Here is a 27460-nt window from a genome sequence, read left to right as displayed (position 1 = left end):
GAAACATACCTTAGATCCTTAGTCATAAGGAACTTGCTTTGTTATAAAGGCAAAGCAGATTTGTGGGAATGTTGCCACTTATTATAAACTGTCAAAAGCTGGGTTTTATTTTTGGTTACATGCCAGTCATGACTCAGGAACTTTTATGGAAATGAATGTGCTATTTCAAATGTTGCAAGACCTAGCCTAGGTTTAGATAGTGTATCATATTTACCTAAACAAATTAACCTCAGAACTGAAACCTGTCGGAATGTCACTTAGGTGCTGACACTGCTGAGAAAACAAAACATGGATGGACATGGCTAACCACTGAAAATGCCAGCGGATGGTAAGTGAAATGTTATGTTGCTACCCGACAGGGCCATGCCTTCTGCTGGCAAACAACTATCTGTTAGGGGAAGGGGGAAAAAAACCCCACAATAGCAACAAAAGGTACAAGTACATAAGGAAACAGCTGTCTAAACTTCAGAAGATAAGATTGTTGTCTATTTGACTCCAAGATTAGTCTCTGTGTAAAGTCAGCTACCAAAACTGTGAGGTTTTGCGTGTTCTTTGATAACTGTGGTAATTGGTAACTGCAATCTCATGTTTCCTGTCCCCTTACTCTGAAGACATTAATGGAAATGGATTATAACTCCAGTGCTAACAGGGAAGTGTTCAGCCATAACAATCTGTAGCTTATAGAGCACTTCTCTGTTTCAAAGGGCTTTGCAAACATTGATTAATTAATTTGTTCTGTGTTCAGTTCTGGGGAAGCATGCACTCCTTCCACTGAACAGTTGAGCTTTGTTACAGCTTTTAAAGCCTGAACTGTGCTGTGGGGTCGGGTGAGTGAACACGTGCAGAGGGGCAGTGCTGGAGTGACAGCTGCTGAAGGCATGTCATTTGGGTAGCTACAAGGAACACGTTTGACAGTGGCTGTAAATCTTTTCCTTTCTTGAGGTGCCAGATGATACACAGAGGTAAAAAAAAGCCTCATTATCTCTTCCCACTATTTAGGTTTCCTCTTTGATGTGTTACACATAAAGGCAGGTTACTGTGCTGACACAAGGATCACAGTCATCAAGTCCTTCTGCTACCCACATATGCTCAGAAATTACTTCTCTTTTCTGTCTTTGCACATGTGCAAAAGCAAAACTTACTGTATTGGTTTCTACATTTAACCTAAAATGGATTTCATTTTAGTCACAACTGCTTTGTAATGTGACGTTTCCTTTTTCAGTCCAGTTCATCAAGATACACCTGTCTGGATGTATTCACTTGCACCGACTGCCTTCACCTCAGGTAAGAATGGGACTCCATTTGACTTTGTACCTTCTACAGCCTCTGTCTAAGAACGCTGGTCCTGCCTTTATCTGGTAGCCTGAGTGATCTGAATGATATATATCCAAAAGTTACCCTTTAAAGAGCCTGTTTACAACATCAGCTACTGGCAACTAAACCAAATTTCTTAATTTGAAATGCATAGTATACTCATTATGTACTTCAAGTATACATGGTTATAATGGAGCCCTGCCAATGTAACTGTGAGCAATTGCATATATTGTATGTCTGCTTTGAAACAGTAGTGAATCTGGCACTAAACATTACAGAGCAGATTTTTTCGGGGTTTGGGTGGAAGGCAGAGCCTGAGACACCTTAGCTAGACTATAGAATATAATTTTTTTCCCCCCATCTCCAGTATGTTGAAGAAAAGCATCTTAAGGAGGAACACATGAAGTCATTTCAGTGGGGAAAAAGAGACAGAGGGAGAAAGGACTTTATATAGTTTAGAAATCTCTGCCAAGTTGCTTGCTGTAGAAACTTCTGCAGACACACTTTGTAAGCAAAGATTCCTTGGACTCTAGCAGGGGACTGAACATTTTTGAGAAGATGTACAGCTTTGCGCTGCAGGACAGGGTTCACATTATTTACTGAGAAATGGCTGGCTGCCCGCCAAGCTGAAAAACACTCCCTTGCTAGCATTTCAGCTGAAGAAAAAACAAGGTAAAATAAATACCTCAATATTACTGTATTACAGTGTTTAGACTGTACCATTCAGATGGAAAAATGAAATTTATTACAACAATAAATGACCCCCTAAAGATCTGAAAACTGCCAGGGCGCTCTGTCTCTTCCTTTCTAATGAAGCTTTGCAATTTCACCAAAGTCAGAAAGTTGTGATTGTACCAATAGATCATGCCTGTGCATACATATGCAATGTGTATGGAGGAGTGACATGCTTTAATTGTATTTTTAATGGGAAAGATCAAATAATTCCATAAAATATGCTACAGGTCTCATGATTGATGATTTCATTTTGAACAAGGCAAATTAAAAATGAGACTGAGAGCACAGGGAATCCACAAAATTACTCACTTGCATATACAGACTTATGGTATGGGTTGAATGTGCATGTGGCATCTCTTCTGGTTACAGGTTCATGGATCTTTCCTATTATTTGTATATTTCTAAAGTAATACCAATCAACAAAAATGCAATTTCTGCATTCTTAAAAAATGCTTAAGGAATTGAACACTATTATCACAGGGGAAATTTTTCTTATGGTATCTGGAAGTTTTATTTCACATATGCAATGCTACTGCAGGTACACTTGTATATTAACCAAAGGATCTGTAATTTGCAGATGAGGAAAAGAAAGGTATGTACTCTTTAAAATCAGCTCTGGGTTGCACTGTTCAGCAGCAGCAAGCACTGGTTTACTACTGTCTTCAATCACACAGGTTTATTTGCAAGCTGTATGTAAACTTTTTTTTCATGCTTCTTGTTTGAGATTGAAGATTCAATAAAGTAAACAGTATAGCTATAAGCTGGGCCACGCAGGCATAAGATATTAAGAAAAGCAGGAGCCATTGTGACAGCTTAACTTGATGTTCTGGCATCTAGGTTTTCTGGTTATACAGCAAATTTCTCCAGCTTCACTGGTTACCACTGTCTCTACTATGATAACTGTTCAATACCACAGATACTATTAGGCAGTATCTTATATATGCCATGTGTGTTTCTATGTATTGAACCTTAAAATCAAACACTCCCTGGCCTTTGGGACATGCAGTTTGAACTACAGTCACACCTGGATTTAACTGCTAGCCTTTTCTACTTAAAAATCTCACACAGAACTGCCATTTTCCTTTTCTGACTTAATATCTGGACTCAAATCAGACCTGCATGCATGAGATATATCTCAATATATATGAAGCCACATTTGGAATCCCCAGGGTCTCAAGGGTAGTTGACTTGAAGGTATTTGCTTATGCTAGAGAACAGAGCATATATGCAAAAGCAAAATTTCTTTCTGTTTTACTCTTCTGAAATATATGCACTGAGTGTATACTTATATACACTGTCTTTATGTTGTAAATTTGTGTATAGGTAACAGTTTTCCTGGATGTCCTGGTTTCTGCTGGGATAGAGTTAATTTTCCTCTTAGTAGCTGGTGCAGTGCTATTTTTTGGATTTGGTGTGCGAATAAACTATTTCATTAAACCATGACAAGGGGATAATGTTTGTCTGTATAAACATGTCTTTTATTGAAGTATGGGCAAGTGTTGGAACGAAGTCAAACAGCTTTAGATAGAAGTTGGATTGCCAAGCATAAAACAGGTATTCGGCACAAATGAAACATCACAATAACGCACCCTTTTTTGCACCATACCCTTTCTTTAGGTAGAAAGCAAGTGTACAGTTCCATGCTGTGCTCTTCTTGCTGCTTGGCAAGTTTCTCACTTTGTGATTGCAACAGGCAAAAATTACTGTGGCCAAAAAAGAATAGGCACGTACAAATTCTATATTTCCTTCTGCTTGATTGTAAAACTCAAAAGTCAGCTCTCCATTTTTATCAACTTGTTTTTTATTTTAACTTGTGTTTTATCAACTTTATTATTAAAGTGAGGCTCCAGTGGGGTTTTCTAAGAACTGTGATCAGCTGACCTAGTTGTAAAACTGGAAAATATGGATTATGTCTGGTTGCATATGTGTTTTTAGATTACTCTGGTTTATTATTTGAAGAATGAATCTAAAAGTCAGTCCCTGTGCTTTTGCAACACATGGTATGCCCTTTTAATGTTAGGTAATACAGAGTAATACATTTGAAGCACGATCTAAAAGTTTTGACAGATGACATTTTGGATCTTCTGGAAATGAGCAACACAGATAGCAGTACTGACTGTTGGTTTTAAGTCCACTTCACTCTACAGTTCATGTGTCTTACGTTCCAGTTACTCTGTTATTTGCAGCTTTATGATTTATGTATTTATCTGAATGTAGTCTTTTGAGAGTAACAAAAGACTCAGTATAACTAACTGCCAGAAATCTCCTAGGGGCTTTTCCTCAATTTTGCCATGACATTTAAGACATTTGGTCAATCCAAGACAAGTTCTATTTGTTTAATTCCCATCTTGTTTTCCTTATAATAAAGTCATGTTCTTTATATCTCAGATAAGGTTAAAGGAGAAATCCCAGTTGTGCTAAAGACAACTGGGATCTTCTGCTGGAGAACTTGTGTATGTTTTCCTACTTTATAATAAAATTTTGTGTAGGTTAGGTTTTTGTTTCTTTCTCTTGCCTCCCCAAGTTTTTGTTTATCACTTGTATGCAACAGGATCCTTTCGTTGTTCACAAATTTACACTGCTGTATAGAAAATGAACACATATGCTAGCATCATAATCAGAGAAATCCACACATGTTTCATTTGTTACCTGTAAAAATCATCAGACTTCTTTAGGTCTTCCCTGGAGACATCATTTTCTGATGCTTTAAAAGAGTTTAGGCACATTTTTTCTGGAATAGGGATGATCTGATTTGCAATGGATTTATTTGAAATGACACGTTCCATTTCACTCATTCATTCTAACATTAATAGGCACCTGTTGATCTGAGAGAGTGAAAAAGCACAGAATACAGGACTCAGTATGAAAAGAATGGCATGCGAGAACAAAAGGAGAGCAAAATATGAATGAGTGGGACAAAAGTTAAGAAAGTCTGTTAAAAGAAATAGAATATTTAAATTTGCTTATTCCTTTCCTACCGTTACCTGCATTTATGCAAGGTTACTGAAACTGTGAATGAAGAGCTAAATGATAACAGTTCTGCTTACATTGAATTGGTGGTGGAAAATTAAGCTCCAGATAAATTGCTGAATATGGGACTCAATCTTTTACAGCCCAAACTGGTTTTTTTGGCAAGGGTCTTCTGTATGTACTAACTGCCATAAAATTGACTTTAGTAGGAGGAAAAAAAAATTAAGCCATATCCTGGACTGTGTGCTGGCTCCTTTGCACTAAAAGGATCTATAAAGCTTTCCTGAGTTGGCAGCTGAGATTTCTCCTGCAAGAGGGAATCCCTGGCTGAGGTAGAGCTGGCTTAAAGCCACCTTGGCTTCAATCTGTGCCAACTGGTATTAAGAAAGAGATCTGGAATATTGTCCTTCAGAACTGAACCTCCCATAGAAACAGAGACTTGCACTATTTTTTTTAACTAGATCTGAATCTTCATGGCTCATCTTCTCCCTGTGCATATGTCCTAACCATGTATTTATATGCTATGCCTACAAAAGGACTCTTTCAGCAGAGTTGTAATTTTGCAGCATTAATAGGTTAAATTTCTTTAAAGCATTTATCTTTCCTTTTTGTGAAGGGTAGTTTCTCCCTTTATATGGATGTTTGACTATTACTATGAAGAAACTGGCTACATTTCCTTTGGGGAAAACTCATGCTGATTCCAGGTAAAAACTAGCTTACAATTCCTTTTCCAAGCCATATCCATCTTTGTATTTTATTCATAATAACTGTAGTCTATTACAAAATGTTGATTCAGACACAATGAAGAGTAAGTAGGTTTGTTTTGGTTTGTGTTTTTTTTAAAGTAGGGATTTAATGACAAATCCAGATTCCTTCATTTTGAACTGTGGTATCTGAGCCCCCAAAGATAAAAGGTAATAATCTTAACATCTTTAGGTTAGACATAAGATCCAGAAGCACATAAAACTGACAAAGCCCAAAAGCTTTGTTCAAAAAATATAATCACCAAAGCTTTCACTTGTATTATTAATATCTTATGTAGGGAACTGAGAGCACATTTGAGTTCATGAGTTTACTATGATATATGTAAAGGGTGTCATCGTTACAACAGATAATGTGTAAAAGAATGCAAAACCCAGTTACCTAACAGCACGTAATTTATTCTTTATAATTGCTTCCTATTTTGACATAAAGAATTATCTTGCAATACATATGGTTTTGTTTTAAAGCTTCTTTGATATTTTGAACCTGACAAACACTGAACGCTTCTATTTTACTAGTAGCAGTCAACCTGAGCATGTGCAGGAAAACTGTTACGTGACTGTTAAGTTACTGCAGGTAACAAGTTTGAAAATTCAAGTGTTTGTGTGTGTCACTGAGATTCAGAAGACATTTTGGAGGTGACGTTTTTGAGTACCAGGTGTTGTGAAAGATGTCTGTGAAAGATGCCTCCTTTGTAATTGTAAACCTGTGTTCCTTCAGCAAGGAGATAGCAATGGAGAGAATTCCCAACTTTATAGACAACTCCCAAAGAAGAGCTCTCTAAATCAGTTTTCTAAACTACACTTACTTACTAGACTGATACATTCCACAAAAATGCTAAATTTGGTTGGTATAGGTATGGTAAAGATAAATTTCTGTTCAAATAATTTAACTTGGAATTACCAGTTTTTTCTTTCAGAGTTGAGTTTGTGGCATTGCTGTACTTATCCTAGCTTGTAGGTTCGTGGTTTACCACTGATCTTTCAGTATCCCCAGCTGAGCCGTTTAATTACACTTCTCGCTCCCTGATGGCCAGTCTGGCCAGACTGTTGTGAATGGACTGGCATATTAGTGTTTTATATTCTATAAATATCTTATGATGTTATTACATTGTAACATGGATAAACAGATTTGTTCTGTAGATGTATCTACTGTAAAAGGTACAAAGGTTGAGGAATATTATACCATGAGATGTATGGGCCAGATCCTCAGTTCCTGAATGTTGATGTAGCTCCATTTATATGACATACCTTTTCCTGGTCTATGTTGTATTTTTTTTCTATTCCACCTTAAATTTGCACACTGGTAATCTTATTGCTTATGATTTGGGCTTTGATGTATTCTGGTAACAGAGGTGAAAAATTTCTTTACTTCTTACCAATTCCTGGGGCATCTTATCCTTAATGACATGTTAAGTGAAACCCAAAGTGCCACAGACCAAATCTGGGTGTTGTGGAACATAAAAATCTTTTAGAGATATCAGTCTAGAACAATTTTGTAGCAGAGCCATAGGACAGGAAAAAGGAGTGCTCCTATATAGAAATATTCATTTAAAAAACCAAGAAATTTGGACTTCTTGTATATAGTGGTTTAGAACTTTGATAATTATTTACAAACACAGAAACAACCATAGTCTGCCATTAACCTGGACAATACTTCACTCAGAGAAGTCTTTGTAAACCTAACTGAAGCTGATATGGCCCATTTCCAGCAACTTAATGGAAGGCTTCTTAGTGTTCACTACACGTATGTTTGCAGTTTATTTTTTGTACTGGTCCAGATTTAAAAATAATTACATATTAATTGTGAGCATAGATAAACTTCTAAATAATCAGTCAAAACCTGTAGAAACCCGTAGAAAAAAAGGAGGTAATGGTAAGTTTTTTTCTTTATACTGTCTTCTGTCTTTCACATAAAGACATGACCTACTCTTTAATAACTCCTGCCAGTCTTTTGAATTAAAGATGTCTTTGTAGCTTTAAGGTGATTTTAAATGTCCCAACCCATTAAAACATTTATCATTAACATTCCAGCCAAATAGTCCTCTTTGTGATTAAAATAGCTTAAAATGTTGTCTAATGGACCCAGAAGGGTAACTTCACTGTGTGTTTCATCTTTGTCAAGTTTTTATACTCTGTGTATTATTCTTCACAATTACACAGCCAGAAGCCTGTTATATTCCCTTTGCAGAGCTGTTTGATTCAAAAGAATTGAAAATGAAAGGGAGAGATTGAACTTTTGGATTAATACTAGTTGCAGATCATCTGTTTGGATTAAAAAAAAATCCTGATATGTGGGTCAAGAGGTTGGGAGTAAGATATGGAATTGTTCATATGAGGCTGTAGGATCAAGTCAGTTTGACCCAAGTTGGTTGCATCTGATAATTGTTACTATTTGGTAATCTTTGGGAAAGAAGCTAATGGGGAAGTGACTATATAATATAGAACCGAACCAAGCTATCTCTGCACTTCCTATGTTCCATTTCAAAGAAAGAAAAATGCATTTCAGGGATGTATCTTGAGCTTACTGAACTCTGGTGTTCACAATGGCCAAAATGTTGTTGCTATGTGTATGCTAATTGGAATTTGTATACGGAATATGAACCCATTTCCAAAAAAGTACATGCTTAAGTAGAATCATAAATTCAATTTTTAAATTGAAAATTAAAAATCTATAATGAAATTATGTATTTGCTGTGCTTGATACAGAGTAGTGCAGGAATATTTATTTGCTGATCAAATATTAGATTTATTGGAAAAATATGTATTTACATTTGTAAGTACTTTAATGTATTTGTCCCAGACAAGTCCAAAGTAGATTTTGAGTTTCTCCAAATATTAGATTTGTAACATTTGTTTTTAAATTATCCACCAACTTCATAATAGGAATGATACAGAACACAAGTGAAATCTTGTGCATACAGCATGTGTGTATATCCTTTTGTCAAAAACTCTGTAAAAAGCAGCTAATGCAGTGCAAGAGCTACAAGAGGGGTGGATGACATCATTGTGCTGGAAAAGATTTTGAGAAATGAGACTTGATACCTTTGCATGAAAACATCAAAGGATAGAGAAGATGATGAATGCTGAATGGGTTTCAGGTTTATTTGATTACATTTGTGAACTTTTTCAAATTTCTTTAAAAATGTGCTGAGCTTTGCTGTTTTGCTAGCAGTTCAAGATCATGGTTTAATTGTAGGCTTTGTTGTTGCAGTTCTACTGACTTAGTGCAGAGGCATTTATCAATCTAAGGTTTGAAATTAACTTCAAAATGCTAAAAAGACAGTTTAACTCGGGGGAAAAGAAGCCTGTAAGCATATTTTCTAACATAAAAGGAATGTTAGGATCAGAATCATATTGGGAAGATGGTTAAAAGTCTAGAAAGAAATTGCCAGATACGATGCTATACAGCTTGAAACTCTTCTGGAATTTATTTCAAAGCATCCGTTTTCTGTAGCATTATGGTTTTTGAGAGGTTTTTATGTCAGCTGATTTACTTCGGTTTATATCATTTAATTACAGTTTAACACTTCACTAACATGAGCAGAAATATTATGACTAAAATTGTGGTTTATAACATAAAAGGTTTAAGCTGTATTGCAAAGAAACATGAATTATTATCCTTGATCTGTTGTTTACTCCTTATTCCTTTCACTAGACCTTAAATCAAATGCCTCAGCTCTAACCTCTTTACCTCCCATCCCCCCAAAATTATGACAATATGTTCCAGGAATCATCCCAGATGTGTGCAGTACTCAGAAATTAAACTGTAACTTTTTGGCTCATTGCCATGAAATAATGTCAGACTTTAGGATGAAGATTCTTCATAATTTAAAAAAACAACAACCAAAACCTGAGAACTTCATGACTGGATCTTTTGATTTGGCCCCAACACCTGAATAAGTTATGACATACTCAAACTGTACTGTTAATTTCTCTACTTGTTTGTTATCTTAATGGACCAAAATTCTTGTGTTATATGCCTATATAATAATCAGCATAATACCAGCTGCATACCATTCTGCTCAGATAATGTGATGAATTTGATTATCTGTTCATCTTTTTCTATGTGAAAATTGGAAACATGGATCATAACCTGTATCTACCAGCAAATAAACCCCAAACCCTCAACAGTAGTATCTCGTTTACAACTTTACGTGGCCCAGAGCATAGAAGTTAAGATTGCAGTGGTATAGTTTAAGGCAGGAAGAAACTGTTATCTTGGCTGATGACAACAAAAAACCTGGTATGCCAAGCTGTAGCTTTGCTAGAAGTCTGAGTAATACTGCTTCTTGCTCTCTAATGAATGGGCAACATCTCTCCACACACATCCCCCCTCAATGTAATTTTGCTGATGTTTCTACTGCCTTTCAAAAAAATCTATCAGTGACTGCAAGGTGCTACCTTGGTAGAATACATTCCCAGTAGGATACTAGTGCTATCCCAATTACAACTTCTCCTTTACTATTTTCATTTCAAAGGATGCGAAATTTCCACCTGTTTACCCATACTCAGACTTTTCTTGCTCATCTGTTGCCACAAAATCTGTTGCCCACTGACAGGTGTCCTCCCACAAAACTGTGTCCCATCTAAGTCAGTTTTTGTTGATTGATGTCATTTACCTCTTTGGAATGATCCTTGTGAGTGCTGAGATTTGTTCTATTGTATTGTATGCTCTTGAATCCCATTGAAACCTGTAGCAAAAAGAAAAAAAATATGTGTAGATGTGGTGCTTAAGGACGTGGTTTAGTGGTGGACTTGGAAGTCCTGGGTTAACAGTTGGACTTGATGATTTTAAAGGTCTTTTCCAACCTAAATGATTCTATGGTACTATGATTCTGATTATGAAAGGACAGGGACTTTAAAGGTAGGGACTTCTGATTATATAAAGGCCAGTGACTTTAAAGGTAGGTGGTGCAATTTTTGGTAGTCACACAACGTGTTTGGTCTGGGGTTCATGAGACAGGGTTTCCTTAGAGAGGCAAGTGTCACAAGTATTTGAATTACCTCTAGAGATGTGGGACTGCTGAGCTATGGAAGTCAAGTGAATACATTTGAAATATGGGAAAAGCATATTTAATGTTGCACTCCCCCCACCTTCCCTGAGGTCCATTTTAAATAGTGTAAAGGATTCATGCATACTTAGTCCTTGCCAGCTCTGTTTATTAAAGATCTTTTATTGCCAGACAATGATAAGCGATTTGTGCAAAGGCAATCATACACATACAGTGCAATGGGGAGGATGCCAGGAGATACTGATGGGTACCAACAGCTGGTTTTGCTGGAGTTTTATGTTAATTCTTCTTTAGATCTGCAACCATCATTCCAATTATGCAAAAAGCACAGGTTGCACAATTACTCATTAAGTACACATTTGATGCCATTTCTTGTGGTGCTGATTGATGACAACTTTAAATCAGATTTCATGTTTTTTTCCAGAGTAAATCACTATTCACTTTGAACAGCATAGAGGGCCAGGAGGTTTAAAGAGAGCAGTGTCTTAAAGACAGAACATGCAAGAGTGAAACAAAGCATTTGTAGCTTTCCTGATTTTTTTAGATGTCTTTCACTCCCAGTGAAGCACTAGTTCCTTGGTCAGTCTTGTTGCCTTGCATCCTTCAGTTGCTAGTAATTAAAATACTAGGCTACAGTTTTTGCAGGTGTAAACTGATAACATTGCAATGCAGCCAGTAGAACTAAGGTAGTACATGCTGCCTGAAGTTATGGCTTATTAAAACTGTAAAAGTTCAACACATTCCTGCCTCTTGACTAAAATGGCTGATTTTATGAGGCATAAATGTCTTTTTATCTTTGGATTTCATATGCAGTAGAAGGAAGACTTTGAATATGAAGTATGCTAGAACTCTGAAAACTCATATAAAAATCACTAGTTTCACAGTGCAATTAGTTTTACCTGTTAAGTAGAAAATAAAACAAAACCACCTGAGTCACCAGGCTTTTTGAGTCCTGTGAAGGGAATGTTGGAGAAAAGACAGGGAGTAAGAATTAAACTTACTCAAAGCAGGTAGCATTCATAGACATTGTGCAACTTCAGAACACTTCAGCTTTGTGCAGTTCTGTAACATTTGAGCTAATACGGTTTTGCAAATGAAGCCATATTCAATACAGAATTAATAGCAATGTTGATATGGAAGACCTGGAAAGTGAAAACAGACTTAAGGATTCTTTCCTTTTACAAATGTTTTGGCAAATTCACATCTGCTAAGATACCTTTTCAAACTGACTTGTTTCAAAATAACTAGTATCTAAAGGAAGAAGAAAAACGAGCGAAAAAACATAAGACAGACTGATAATTAGACATAGATTTTGTGATGTTTGTCATTATCAATGGAAGTCCAAGCATTCTGTTATGTCTAAAAAAAAAAGAAAAAGAAATGTATTCCTATCAGATAACAAGTTTTAATTGTGATCAAGTCCTATTGGTAATATGACATGTTGTCTTTAGTGAAGAAAAAATGGAGAAAAGGGGTTTTGTGTAACATTTCTGGAAGTAATATCAGCATACATAGCAAACACCATGGCTGCTAGATTCATATTTGCTTGAAAATTTTTTGAGGATGTTTTATTTAGTTAATTTTTATATCTATAATTGTAAATTTTAGTTAATTACAGACCGGACAGCTTAATCAATAATGTTAGCATTAGTTGGAATTTCTTAAAAATATACTGTCAGGGTCTCAAAATATATGAATGCTGATTGTCTAAGAATTTAATTCCCAATGCAGATAAAATCACTGTAGTTTTATTTGCCTATTTTCAAAGTCCAGTGAAATGAGCTGCAGATGCATAGTCTCTGCCTCTTCCTGCCAATAATGCTGCATGTAAATGAAGATTGTTACATTACCAGTGAGCTATGCAGCTGTAGCATCACACCATTTACCACAAAAGTGCATGGTTCAGAGGGTTAGGAGTGAAAAATTTCTTCTCTGTCTTAGTTCTGGTTATGCTAGTGATTTGCTGTGCAATCTTGGAAAAGTCATTTCACCTTTAAATGCTTTTACTTTTCCATGCTAAATTTGAAATCATTATCACAGAGGCAAATAGTGAACATTCCTTATCATTTCTATCCTACAATCTGGAGGGAAGTGTTGTGTGGGTCTTCTGTTACTGTGGCACCCAGAGGGGGCAAATATCTTCTGTAAAGAGATGCTTGTAACCAGTGATAAAACATGTGCAAATCCTACTTGTCGTTATCTTTAAGAAAAAAATAAATTGGACTTCACCTCTCTTTCGGATGAAAGCTTAGGACATGACCATAACCCCTAGCTAGCATGTAACAAAGGGATACAAATTAGAATGATAAAGATTTTGTGTAAAATTTCAGTATATAGGAAATAACTTATAAGATGAACTATATTTCATAAATTATTTTTCTGGGGAATCAAGTAACTATTTGAAACATAATAGCTTTACACGTGATAAGGTATTTACTGGTCTTCAACATGACATGAAGTACTGTTGTAGTGTCAGGCAAGCTCTTCCTAGCCATTCGTTTTTGGGCACTGAAAAGAATTCACTTTGTGTGAAACCCAGGCCAGTAGAGAATGCTGTTGCAGGGCACTACTCATTGCCAAAGTCCTATAATCAGGCTGTCACTAAGCATGGGAAGCAATGTGTGTATGTGTGTGCTGAAGGATCTGAATGCTTCCTTTATGCTTTCCTAAAGAATGCTTTGCTATATTTTAGCCCTTCGTTGCACGTGGGCTGTGGAAAGCTTTCTGAGCACTGATAACAAGTCCTGTCCTGCTGCATCTGCAGTGACTATTATATCCTCCACCTAAACTTGTTGCTGTCACCTGCTTTTCTAGATTTTTTTTTTTGTCTGTTGTCTTGTTAAGTGGGGCCTTTAGATGTCATGTGTGCTGCTCAGAAGAGCTGTAAAATTGACTTCAGTTGGTGCCAAAAACATCTATGTAATCCCTTATGGTTTTTCACATGCCTCTGATTGTACAGAAGCTTAATTCTGTTCAGCTCCACTGCTTTTTGTCAAAATGGATTGTGATAATTGTCAAATCTCATATATGGGCATTTGTGGGCCAAAGCACTATCTTGTTCGTGTTTCATGTTTCAGTAGTACTTTTCAAGGTAGTATGTTCATATCTTGCAGAGCTAGTTTTCACCGATAAATAAAATGGCAGCGTTCTTACCACTTGGTGTGCTGCAGCACTCCTGATGCTCATGTGTTCTGCCTGTGCTGTACAAGGGATATCCAAAGGGCATTTTGAACAAACAAAATTGCATTGCTTTGAAAAAATTGCCACCAGCAAATTACACTTGAGTGAAGCCTGTTGAGATGATCCTATTTAGATTTCAATAAATATCTTCTGGTGGTGTTTCCCGACTTGCATTTCATCACTGAGCACACGCTATTAGGTAGGAGAATCATCTTTCACATCCTGAGGTTGAACACTTAATTGTACTTTTGCTAGTTGGAGAATGGATTATTGAACTTCCTTCCATTTAATGGGCTCCCAGACAGGAGCTGTGCAGAGATCACAGTGAAGTCAAAATGACATTGCTGGAGGCTTTTATAGGAATGAAATCTACTCAGAATGGACCCAGCGCTGGCACGTTAAAGCAGGCTGAAAAAACAAACAAACCCAGACCTGATCCATGTCTACAAAAACTCCCTGCTATTCCCAGTCTGGCATACCAAACAATAGCAACAATAGCTCTTGTGCCTTTGACTCTTCATTTGCAGCTCACCTACCACTTCCAATATAGTCACCCTCTCTCATGCTTGTATTGATGCCTGGTACGATACACTGATGTCTTGACTTATGACTGTTACAATATGGTAGACCTGTCATTCCCCTTCTAATTTTTCAAGAGGCTTTAAGATGCTTTTTGGGATACAATTATTATTGCATCTGGAGATTTAATCTTTAGAAGGAGAACTGGCATTCTGCTCAGTTCAGCTAATTCTTAGTAAAGTGAAACTTTCAGTTATTTATAAAGACTGAGATCTTCAGTTACTGTTCTTTGGTCTTTATGTTGAAAACAAGATAGGACAGTTGATCAAATGAGCATGGCTACCCTGTAGAAATGAACATACATCTTTTTATGTGATCATTCGCTTTAGTTCCCAAAAGACTCCAGGCACAAATTTGAGGATCAAACATCTTACAGCCTTTGCACCTCTTATTTTATGGAGTTAAAGTTAAACTTAGAAATGCTTTTGAAAATGTAAGGCTAGTAAGAGTGGACCAGACTACTTCAATTACAGGTAAAAATGTGGAATATTTAGTAAAAAGTACTGCATCAAGTTATTTTTTTGAAAGTGTGGAGTTTTTCCCCTCTCTGTGAATGAATCGCTTGGCTGGCTGTAGGGGACAAAGTTTGGAGAAAAACTTGTTTTAAGTTTGACTGTTCATTGCACAACATATACGTATATAAGATACTACCTGAGCTTTCTACAGATTATGTTAATTGGTACTTTCGCCCTTTGGCTTGACTAATGTTTCACCAACTTTAATGACCTGAATTAATCATGTATGCTACCCTTTATCAGCTTCTTGTGGTATGGCACACTTGGATGAGATTCTGGTTTAATAGTACTGTTAATAACAAAACCTGTCTTATCATTGGCAAGAATTACTGTTTTTTGCCAAACTTAAAACTAACATTTGAGAAAACACTGTAGAGCCTCAGGAATAAGCATTATTTAAAAAAATAAAGATAGCTAGCCCAAATGTGGAAGATTTATGGGTCTCTCAAGGAAATAGATTTACAATTTGTACGACCTTTTGTATGACCATATTTGTATGACCTTGAATCTACTTCACACGCTATTTCTTTTTCATTACTGTGGTTAAAAGAAGACTTGAAAAGTTAATGTCTGTGACAATGCAGAAGCAATACTGTTATGTGCTAGGGCTAAAACTGCAGGATCTAGGCCCGTTCTCAGTAAGCAGTAATTCTACCAGTAGAGGGAGCTTATGGTTTTGAGTACCTAAAGAGGTATGCTTAGCTAGACTTCCTACAGTAAGTTTGTTGTTTCTCGTTTGCTTACTTCTCCTCTCTACTAAAGCAGGTTAGGAGAATAATACAGATAAAGGCTGAACTACCTGATGCTGTTAGTTGCTTTTGCAGTGACTTTAATAACTATGCTTGCAAGTCTCCTGGCTAAGATTGGCTACAGTCTGAACATTTCCAAGACTGCGTCATTCACATTATAATTGTAATTTTGTCTTGGGTGCTCCACAGGTGGTACATTCTTTGGTAAAATAGTCAGCCATAGGTTGTGGTCTTTCCACACCTTTTTGATTGTTTAAAATATCTAGATATCATAAATGAAAGAATATGCACTTGTGAGAAACATTAAAAGCATGCACATAAAATTCCAGAAAATTACAAAGACTACCCTATTAATGTTAGAACTATCGGAACCCTCGGTCAACAGAAAAACCTTTCTTTTAAGAGAACCAGTCTGAAATGTTCATAAGAGGCCAGTTGGCTTAATTTCATCCAAATCAAACTGATACTTTATGAAATCAAGGGCAGATCAGCACTGAACAATTTTCAAAGTCTTCCTTTCGAAGTATAGCTTTTAAAAAGAATTGTCTTTGTAATGTTCCGTTTCTTAATAGTTAGTTCATTCTTTGACCTTACTTGAAGGAACTGGATTTTTTCTTCCATGCAGTGTTTACCAGTTCAGTGACAGATGAACCTCAGCCTACGCTTTGTTTCTTATTTAAGCAGAATTCCCAGCAAGCTGCAGTTTAAACCAAGTCTTTTTTCTGTTAAAACATGTGTGCTGGAAGGAAACCACTATCCATAGTTGTCTTGGTTTTCTTCCCCAGTGCTTTCAAGGTTAACACAGTGTTTTCCCGTCTCTCCAAGGCATGATGATAGTGTTCAACTCTTTCTTTAGCATACCAACTGCAAAATGAATGCAGAAAGATATAATTTTTTGCAGTTTTACTGTAAAATGATTTGGACTTGAAGTTTTCAGGTAGGGCAGCTGCACTTTAACTGAAAAGTGTGAATTTGGTATGTGTGAATGTATGCAATGCTTGTATGTTTGTATCTGTACAAAGACGAATCCTTTGATACTGATGGAATTTACAAAATTATTGTAAATATTTGGAGTGAGAGCATTTGCAGAAGATGTGACTCCTGATGGCCTTGCTTTTAGTAAATTAGCAGCTATTTTCTGGAAACCCTTTTATGTAGATCTGTATGACTAGGACTGATGGGGGTTGAGTGGTGAATTTCAGCAAGGTATGATTTGATGATGGTTGTAGACATCTTTGTAAGTGGGATGTTTCAGTGTCCTTGCCATGTACTGTGAACTTAGCTACCATCTATATTCTAACTTTTATATTTACATACAAGGACAATGAATGAGTCAAACTCAATAAAATGCTCTGGGTGACTAACTGCAGCCTGCTGGGCAGCTTAGTGCATAACAAAGAACTATTCCAGCTTTGTTTGATGATGAACAATGTGCAATATACAGTGTTAGGCCAAAGATCTGGTCTTCAAAACTACTATAGAATAATTACATTTGATTGTTCATGGCATGATTACAGTGACTGCATTGGATGAGGATGTCTCTTAAAGACCCTAGTGAGCATAGGATTTACCCAACATATCATGTAATGTCACCAAAATGATGTGAAGAAAATTATCTCCAAAGATCTTAAAATATTCTGTTCATTCCTCTGTGACAGCTGTCAGATGGAAAACAAGACTAAGTAGATATTATCAAAGGGTTGGTATGCTAGATGGAAAAAACTTAATGAGACTAGCAAGATAACCAAATTGGGATGCTCTGAAAGAATCACTTCATAATTCATTAAATGTCAGTGACCCTACTGAAGGCTTCATTTTTTTAAAATACAAAGCTAGTTATTGAAATGGCTCTAAAATTTTAATGTGTAATTATAAAATTCTACTGCTTGCTTTTTTTTTTTTTTTTTTTTTAACCAAATAGAAGGAAGAAATGTTGGGAGGAAACAGAATTTTCTCCTGAAAGGGAGCACAATTTAGAGTGCAGATTTACTTACATTTCAGGCTTTTTACTCTTCCAGGTAAGTGTCAAGAAAGGCTAAGGTGATGATAAGATCAATCTCAATGAAATCAAAGTTTTCATCATCTCAGGCTTTTTTTATCACAACTACTACTTTAGAAAGCTTTTTCTTTCTTTTTGCTTTTCGGTTTATTTAATACAAGCTACCTACTCTGACTGAAGTGCAGCGAAGCCATGCCTACTACAGCTTGTTTTACTGTACTGGAAACACTGAATTTCCAGAAATTCAGTGGTGTCCTTTAACCTGTCCCTGTTGCCAGCTTCTGTGACTGGACCTATAAACTTCAAGGCAATATCTGAATAAAATGGCAGGTCTCTTGGCCCAGACATAGAAAGACATCTTCACCTGAAAGATTGTTTTACAAACTCTGCACTATGAGACCAGTTGCCTCCAATTCAGACACGGTCAGCTGAGCTATGTCACCTGAATGGCTCAATTTAGCAAGTTCCAGTGACCTGGCATGTAACAGCTGTATCATGAGCATTTTTTTTTACTTGAAACTGTATCCCTCACCTGAAGAGTTTGAATCCTTCTTATGCTTTACAACATATTTAATGTTTTCATTTCCACATAAAGTGACAAATTCCTTCCCTTTTTCTTTTAAAAAGCAGCCATAACTACTACATTCTTTTCTTTTTAGTATGAAAAATTATCACCTGTTTGTGAATGCCAAGCATCTGAGGGGAGAGATCTTATAATCCTTGGAGGTCACTTTCATCTAAGCTTGTTGGCAGAGTGAATTTTAATGCTGCTTTAGAGTTTTGCCTTATCTCCAAATTCCTCCTCATTACGATGCTTCATTTTTCATTTAATTTTCATTACCACTTTCAGATTTGTAGCGAACTGTGTTTTCTCAGCTGACACTTTTATGCATTTATTTACAATAATGTCATATTTTAAGCTGCTAACTAGTCAGATTGCAATATCAGAATACAGTAGTTAGTTTGCAATAGAATGTCCTTTTTTATTTCAGAACTTTGGGATTTGGCTGTAGAGGCTATTCTTTTCTCTTTTCAAACAGCTTTTTCATTTGAAATGTCTGTTTAGTATGAGTTTAGTTTATATGAAACACATTTTAAACTAACTTCTTTAACTAACATTTAGTTAACATGAAACACTAAGTGAAAGTATCTGTACTGCCGAAAATTCAGGAGTATGCACACTCATTCTCTCCCCAAGCCATGAATTTTAAAAAACAAGCAAAGCTAGAATTTTTCGTTTGCTGTTTGGCATCTCCCTCATTTTCCTTTTTTCTTCAACTCTATAGGAAGGAAAAATTTAAAAAGATGGAGACAACTTGCAGTAATTCCATGATTCTGAGAACTGAGCCTCTCAGAAGTATGATATTAACCTGCTATTGTGTAATAAGCTGGCAACACTGTGGAAAAGCAGGGAAGAGTTGGGTGGAGGAGGTGTGGCCTGTGTTGGTAATGTCAGTTCAAGGCATGAGGAGAAGGAAAGGGGAGCTGCTCATATAACTTTTCCTTCCAGGCTTTCAATGCGATAGCCGCTATCTAAGCAATATCATGCAGGCTTTTAGTCAGTAGTAGGCCTTGAGGACAGGCTTATAATATAAGAACAGCAATGGGCCCTGTCTTTCCCAGAGTCTATGGTAACTCTTGAACTACTACAGTGTTTAAATATGGTCAAATTAATTGATGTTTTGTTAATAAGAGCTACAAAAATCAGGCTCCATGGGAGGTAATTCTAGTAGCTGGCACTGGAAGCAGTATTTGAATCCTGTGTCATTTTCTAGGTTGCTGTACAATTCAAATATTTCTATTCCAGCAACTGACCTGCCTCCCTTTGCCCCTCCCCTTTCCCCCCGAATTTGCCAAATAACCTTTTTAGTGGTAGAAGCTCAATTACATTCAACATGGAAAACAAGCCTTATCTCTTCCTTTCTTTCGCCCTCAGCCCCTGGGTAGTTTTTGGTTTTACATCTAGACAAATGCAGACTGTTGACTGTGTGCTTCATAAAAGAAAGGAAATCATGTAGTATTAATGCATTGCAATAGCATTTTCAAGATCTAGTTGGTCTTTTTAAAGATTTCTATTCTCAAGGTCCTTTTCTTTTGTGTAACACAGAATAGGAAAACAATTGGTTGAAAAAGATATGCAGTGGCATGTTGATCTTTAAAGGAAATGAAGCAGTATACCTGAATAGTAAAAACTAATTCATTATTGCTGTTGATAGATGGCTCTGGCCACAACTCATCACTCTTTCTTTTTGCTAAAGATATATTTTTCCTATTGAAACCTGTGAAGTCTTCCTGAAAGTTATCCCTCTGTCTGCTCCTCAGCTGTGAAGCTGGCTCTCTGTCTTAATAATATGCCCAACCCTTTGCAGTCACTATTTTACTTGTTATTTACTGGTTCTTCATAGGCCTTTCAACATTTTAAGCTGAAAAAATACAAACTATTACTGTGGATGCTTTAATTCTAAATGATGAAAATTCAGGATAATACGATGAGAGTATGAGGATATTTAAAATCTGAGTACAGCATTTGAAAATGCCTACTGGTGGTGGTTGTTTTAGTCCAGGCTTTAGTTTCAAGAAATACAGGATCATACTCTTTTCCCTTGAAAAACTGAGCAATGTGTTGTTAAGGGTGGACTAAAGAGCTGCCACTGTTTTTCCAAATGAAAGCCATGTATGGGGGAGGGTGTTAATTTTCATTCTATGACATGTAAATGCTTCAGGCAGTTTAAGAGACCTATCCCAGAATTGGTAATACATTTTTAAAATGTGTTTTGCAGACAGACACGGATATTAGGAGCGTAGACCTCTAAACTTGTAGAAAAAAAAAAGGAGGTTAAAACTGTGCACAGTGATAGTTTATCTCTGTCTGTCTCCATGCTTTCTTGGGTATGACTGACTTCAGGTGCTGGAAAGAACAGCCCGTATAAACTATTTGCGATTTCTCAGCAATCTAACAGCTGATGGCAACATTACTGTGTCATTCAGGTGGACATCCTTAGACAGCATCTGTAGCAGAAATGAGTCTCATATAATAAAAGTATGGCCTCCAAAATTTTATATTTAGTTTTGTTTATGCAGCTATGACATTGTCATCTGCTTCAGGGTATATTTTAATGACAAGCTTCTTGTACTACTGTAGTGTGTTATGTCCCATCTCTTGTAATTATTTAGCCGTGGGTAACACTTTACTGAATTATTGATGTTACTGATTGCTTCGCACAACATCTAGTCTCCAAATCCAACCACAGGAGGGGTAGTTGCTGCTTGGTCAGTTTTGATGACAAAAATAACAAATTGAAACCATAACATTTGTTTACTCAAAAAACATTAGGCTGGTAGTTATCAAATAAGAACTGTATACCCACCTTAAATTACCTTGAAAATTAAATCAATAGCTTATTTAAACAGTCCAAATGAGAAAAAAATTATTTGCCCCCAGAAAGACAAGTAACAAGTTTAATTTAGAAAGAAAGAATACTGATAAAGTGGCAGAAGGGATTGCAGGGCAAAACTGGTATATGCTGGTCACCAGAGGGAATAAGAAGAACAAAAACAAAAACAAAGCCATTTCTTTATTTCTATCCTGGTACAAATAGTTCAACAAGCATTTTTCAAATTTAAAGTATATTATGACAGAAATAATAAGAATAAACACACTCATGACTCAGCTGTGCATTCAAAGTGGATTGTTTCTATTTGAGAAGCTTTTTTAGGAAATTAAATCTCCAGCAGGTAGAATGACAGCTCATCTATACTTATGATTAAATGGTAAAGCCGGTGTGATTTAAGTTAGATCCCCTGTTACCTGTGATCAGCCTGTTTCAGAATTCTGAAATAGCCAGTCCCTAGTTACTGTCTTCCCTTCCCTTTTTGAACCTGCCTTGTTTCTTGCTGAAACAAGTGAACATCTACTCTGAGATAAAAAGAAATGTCCAATCCTTAGGTGTCACTAGCACTTTAAAGCAAATTGATGCTCAGCGCATTTCAACTCTTTTTGAAAAATCAGGATGGATATTAATCTTATAATGAGTAACTCAAGCAGATGGCAAAAGAACCAACTCCTTCGTGAGATCTTACAGAGTCTGATACAGTTTCTTTTGAAGTTAGTGACAAAGTTAGCACATGGGTCACAACAACCCCCACAACACACTACAGTCTTGGCAAGAACAGCTGGAAAGCGGCCCGGCAGGAAAGGGCCTGGGAGGGCTGGTTGACAGCTGGCTGTGCAGGAACCAGCAGTGTGCCCAGGTGGCCAAGAGGCCAACAGCATCCTGGCTTGCATCCAAAACAGTGTGGCCAGCAGGACTAGTGCAATGATTGTCCCCCTGTACTTGGTGGTGGTGAGGCTGCACCGTGATTCCTGTGTCCAGCTTTGGGCCCTTCACTTCAGGAAGGACATGGAGGGGCTGGAGCATGGCCAGGGATGGGCAACGGGGCTGAGGCACCAGTCTGATGGGGGGCGGCTGGGGGAGCTGGGGATGTTTAGCCTGGAGCAAAAGAGGCTCATGGGGGGACCTTACCACTCCCTACAGGTGCCTGAAAGGAGTTTGTAGACAGGTGGGGGTAGGTTTCTTCTCCCAGGTACAAGTGACAGGACAAGAGGCAACGGCCTCCAGTTGTGCCAGGGGAGGTTTAGATTGGATATTAGGAAAAATGTCTTCATGAAAGGGTGGTCAAGCATTGGCACAGGCTGCCCAGGGAGGTGGTGGAGTCACCACCCCTGGAGGTGTTTAACAACCACATAGATGCAGCGATGGACTTGGCAGTCCTGGGTTAATGGCTGGACTTGGTGTTCTTAAAGGTCTTTCCAACCTAAATGATTCTATGAAAGTTTGCCATTGTTGGTTGATCGACATCTGGTAGTGAAATGCCTGCAGGTGTGGTAGTGCCGGAGGAGTTAGCTTGGGCTCACTGTTTCAGCAGTTACATTGAAGCTTTGTTCTGACACAACTGTACTACTAGTAGTTGTTTGCCCAGCTAGAGGTGGGCCAGCAAGTGTTTCAGTTAGTAGGATTTGTGCCATTTTCATCAGCAACACTTAGTTTAGGAATCAAGCTCTAGATTCTCAGAATCTTCAGATCTGCAGAAAGTATCTACACTCCCTTTGGGTAAATGGCTGTAATTCTAATGTATGCCAAGAGAAGTAGAGGATTTGGATTCCCTGCTGCTTTGTTATGTCCAAGGTGAATTACATATTTGCTCTTTATTTTGCTCAGGGATAAACATTCTGTATTCTGGAATAGCAGGTTAATGGCTGGCCACCTCAAACCAGAGGCTGGCAATGCATGTTAGCACCACTAAAGCTAATCATCCTTTGGGGGAACAAATGGTTTTTATCTTTCAGGTTTCTGCTGTCAGCATGGACTTAGAAATGCCTATTTTAGTTTAGTTTGGTTTGGTTTTATGGCAGCTTGTGTAAATAGCTGGCTGTAACTTGCACAAGTGATCTCAATGGACTGCGTTAATAGAAAGTATCTACAATTAGAAAGAAGTTTGAGACACTCCTTGATACTTTCCATGTTATAAGCAATCCTCTTCTCTGCTATTTCTTTTTTCTTTATGCAAATCTTACACAGTTAGGAATACAGGTCTCAACAATGCTGATCTGTTAACTTCAAAAGCATTAATATATGGATGCATTCCACTGTTTGTTGGTGATATATGCAACTATACTGTTTCCTGTATTTGCAGGAAAAGCTTCCCAGTGCAGTCCCAAATCCTTGACCAGGTTACAGATGTGCTCTTTGCTCATGATAAGGTGTGATCACAAAAGCTGTCCAAGTGCAGATTGTCAATGTCTTTAAAAAAAAAAAGTGTTTCCTCAGGAAAACCTTTACCTATCATGGGAATGCCCGCAGTTAAAAAAAAGTATTTTGTAGCAGCTAGTCTAATCTGCTGCTCATTTTATTCTTATTCTCCATTTATAAAGAGCTAACTCAAAGTTTACCCAAGTTATTGGAAAAAATTTAAGTTAAAACCAAGAATCTTATTTGCTCCATCATCCCTGAGTGGTATGCAACCCTAAAAATCTGGCATTAGGTGAAGGACAAGATGTATTTTTTGTCCTTAAAATAATTGTAAGAAGCATGGTACTGGGGAAATATACTGATCTGAGAATTCCTTGTGCTTTTTTGTTTGAGTGTTTCTTACCCTGGTAGATATTGCTTTCCTGAGCACTTACTTTACATAGCTTTCACATAGTGTCAGGTGTAATGGTTCTGGAGATGACATCCAAAATTACCTGACAACTGAAGTGAAAAAGTACATGCTGGGAATGCCATTTCTTGCATTTTCCAGAGTGCAAGGGTTGTAAATGGATTCATTTCTTTATCAGATGGCTCACAAAGCATTGACCATGGTAGCTCTTTAGAAGGTGACTTGAAGTTTTCAAGTAATTTTATTTTTAGGTTGTCAGATCATGACAATCCATTCTGTGTGGCACTGAGTGCCCCTGACAGATGCTGAGTGGGTTCATTTCACAGTGATTTGGGGATTTGGACCTTGGGTTCTATTTCAAAATTCATCTTGTCTGATGTCATTAGCTATAGGGGTTTACCCAAGATCAGATCCCATATATTGTCCTTTCAATATTAACATGTTTGTTTCACTTTAACTATAGGTTAATATCTAGCCTTACATATGGCCATGTGTTATGGGATCAAGCAGTTCTTTTAGTTCAACAGGCAGAGTTCTGCTGCTGGTTTGTGTCACTGGCAAAATAAATCTTAAGACTGCTGAATATGTGAACTGTTGCAAAGAGAACAATTGATAACAAAGGACAATTTGACAGTAAAACAGTCAAACACATTTTAGGAGCTTTAGCAAATCACAGTGAAAGAAATATCTTAGGGGGAAAGAAGTACAATATCATGACTGTTGTATTGTTTACAGGGGTAATGTACAGAATAAGGTTTTTCTTGAGAAAAAAATTAGTTTGAAGATTTTTTCCCAAAGCTATTTTAAAGAAATATTTTATAGTGTGTTTTCCCTTCTGTATATGCTTGGTGCTGTTTTCTTCACCCTCTTTAAGGTCTGACAGACGTTTCCCCTTTTTTTATTTAGTACTTTGTAGATGCATTTTTCACTCCGTCTGGGAAAGAATTGAAATTAATTCCATTATCTTATTTAACAGCAAACATGTGGTGCATAAAACAATAAAAGTGAACATAGGTGAGTTAAATCTTTAAAAAAATACCGTCAGTTGGAGTGTTGTAATTTGCTTTTTGACCCATGGGGTTTTATTTCCTGAGTGTTTGATTAAGCACTGTTGTGGTACAACAGAAAGTTTGCTGCTTCACAAATATATGTGTGCCTTCCAATGAAATTCAACAAGATTATATAGGTATCTGAGGCAAAAAAACCATGTGTGAGTTGGAGGTTTGTATTTCGTGTTGAGCTCAGCAGCACCCATTTCCCTAGATGGACAAGGTGGGTGGTAGGATTGCTCTTCACCAGAAAGTTGTGTTAGAAACTGTTGTTCAATTTTGTCTTTCATATTAGCTTTCTCCCCTGTCTGTTGTCACCAAAATGTGACTGAAATGGACTAAAAACATTGAGCCTTTATTCTGACAGATAACGAAATAAACTCCTTTGTTTAGTAGTTGTAGTAGGTGATAAAGCTACTCAACCTGGCTCTCAGAGAAGGCAGATACTTAAGTCAGCTGAAAGAAAGGACACCATGCTCTCAAGTGCAATATAGTTCTTTTATTGGAGAGCCTTCTTTCTGGCAGTTCCCATGAGGTACAGCCTCTTCTGTTTTACATCAAGTTTCAAAAAGAAAGAATTTTCTTTTCCATTTCAACCTCCTAAGTGATTTATATCACTTCTGTTTATTATTGACAGTATAATTGACAGACGTATGTGAAATTTTAGGAGAAAAATTACATGGAGGAAGCTAAGCACATTGGAAAAAAATTCATTTCAGACTTTCAGAGATTGCTTGTCATTTTATCAATTTCTGTTTTACATCCTTTCTTCATTTCTGATAAATACTTCTGGTATAATTTCTACTCCTCTGAAACCGAAAGCAGAGTTACCACTGGCTTCAGCAAATGCAGTGATTTTAAAGTGGTCCAAAGTTGTTATTGCCTCACTTGCTATTTTTCTGATCCATAGAACAAAAGCAAATTAGAGCGTATAAAAAGAGTGTTCTAGAAATTGATCTGCCAGCTTCTCAATACCAGAGATTTTTCCATCTGGGAGCAACACTTGTATCCTGATATTGCACTTATTTTAAATATAATATAATGATACTGTGATGTTAAAAGTGCTGCCATTTGGCAACAAAACATGGCAGCAGCCTAGATTGTATGTGACAGGTGTGCTCTGCTGTTTGGGACAAATAATTCTAGCATAAACATGTTCTCTGTGTTATCTGGTAAATATAAGGAGGGGAAAATGTTATTGGCTCATGTGTCATCTTCCTGCATTCTGGGTGTTTGCGAAGAAGAAAAAGCAGAACGCACCGTTTATGTTCTTTTCTGGCTGTCAACTTTCACCTTACACTCTCCTTCCGTATCTCTTTCAGTTAAGCACTGAAACTCCAGTGAAGTCATTTGAATTGATACGTTTTCTGATCCTTGCTGAGTGGGCTGTAAGGAGTTCCCCGGCTACCTCTCCACAGTCTTCTTGTTTTCTGAAGCAAGTAGCTTTAAGCAATCAGCTAGAAGGTATCAAGTACTAAAATCACTTTGAAATAAAAACAGAAACATACAGTGCTGCAAATCACCTGGGACTTGTAAGTGGATAAAACTCACCTCTGCCTAGAGGGCTGGTGTCATTCAAATATTCTAGAGTGAGTTTCACTTGATATGCTTGAAATAATATAATTTTATGTAGTTTTTCTAACTAACTGTGCTACACAGACAGCTTAATGTTAATACATATAAATTTATCAGAGGAGGGACTGTATTTCTGATTCTGTTCTTGGACAGACCATGGCAACACTTTCACAGAAGAAAGTTAATGTAGAATTTTTCTTAAAGCTCTAATATTTATTTGGAAGCAAAAAAGTTATTCTTAACTTTAAATTTAAAAAGGCACATATTTATTAAACTTTGGAGCTCCTCTGCCACAGAACAGTTAATCACATTGTAATGAAAATTATTATAAAGAAAGAATTCTTCATCTTATTTATCCCTCCAGAAAGTATTTTTTTAAATTCAAAACATGTCTGTGGAAGTTCTTATTTCTCAGAATATTTAGCATGGAAATTCTGGACCAATGTGCAAATAAAAATTATTGTGGAGTACTAAAAATGCATTTTAAATCAAAGCTGTTACTGCTTTATCAGTTTTAGGTGCTTTTTTTCATAAAGGTTTTTCTGTGGGATCTTTAGAAATTGGTGTAAGCTCTTATTAAGGTATTAAACAGTATTTTCACCTGATCAAATATCACATTTTCTTGATCTTGTTTTTAACTCACTTCTTACGGTAGCTTAATGTTTTTCCTCTATAAATTTGTATTTTGATGACAGTTATTTGAGAAAGTAAACACATTCCAAGAATAACTTTCTTCTTTTCTGGAGATGCTTGAAACAGTTTTTGATTTGCTTTCATCTTTGTTTCCCAGCTAAAACTGATGTTGGTTTTGATATAAAGAATAAATGTTAAAGGGCTTGCTGTTAAGCCTGTGCTGAGAA

At 36.8% G+C, this 27460-nt stretch overlaps 1 long non-coding RNA gene across 3 annotated transcripts in view; it reads left to right on the top strand.

Moving 5' to 3' along the window:
* LOC129785124 (uncharacterized) overlaps nt 1-27460 on the top strand; it is a 176572-nt gene that overhangs the window by 3477 nt on the left and 145635 nt on the right. For all 3 annotated transcript variants that reach the window (XR_008748727.1, XR_008748728.1, XR_008748726.1), the window contains exons 3-4: nt 262-328; nt 1223-1284. This is a non-coding gene — a long non-coding RNA (uncharacterized LOC129785124). The remainder of the gene's footprint in view (nt 1-261; nt 329-1222; nt 1285-27460) is intronic.

Source organism: Falco peregrinus, chromosome 9 (assembly GCF_023634155.1).
Source record: "Falco peregrinus isolate bFalPer1 chromosome 9, bFalPer1.pri, whole genome shotgun sequence".
In the NCBI taxonomy this organism is placed as follows: domain Eukaryota; kingdom Metazoa; phylum Chordata; class Aves; order Falconiformes; family Falconidae; genus Falco; species Falco peregrinus.
Note: the sequence above shows the minus strand (reverse complement) of the source record. Positions and strands in the feature narration are given on the sequence as shown.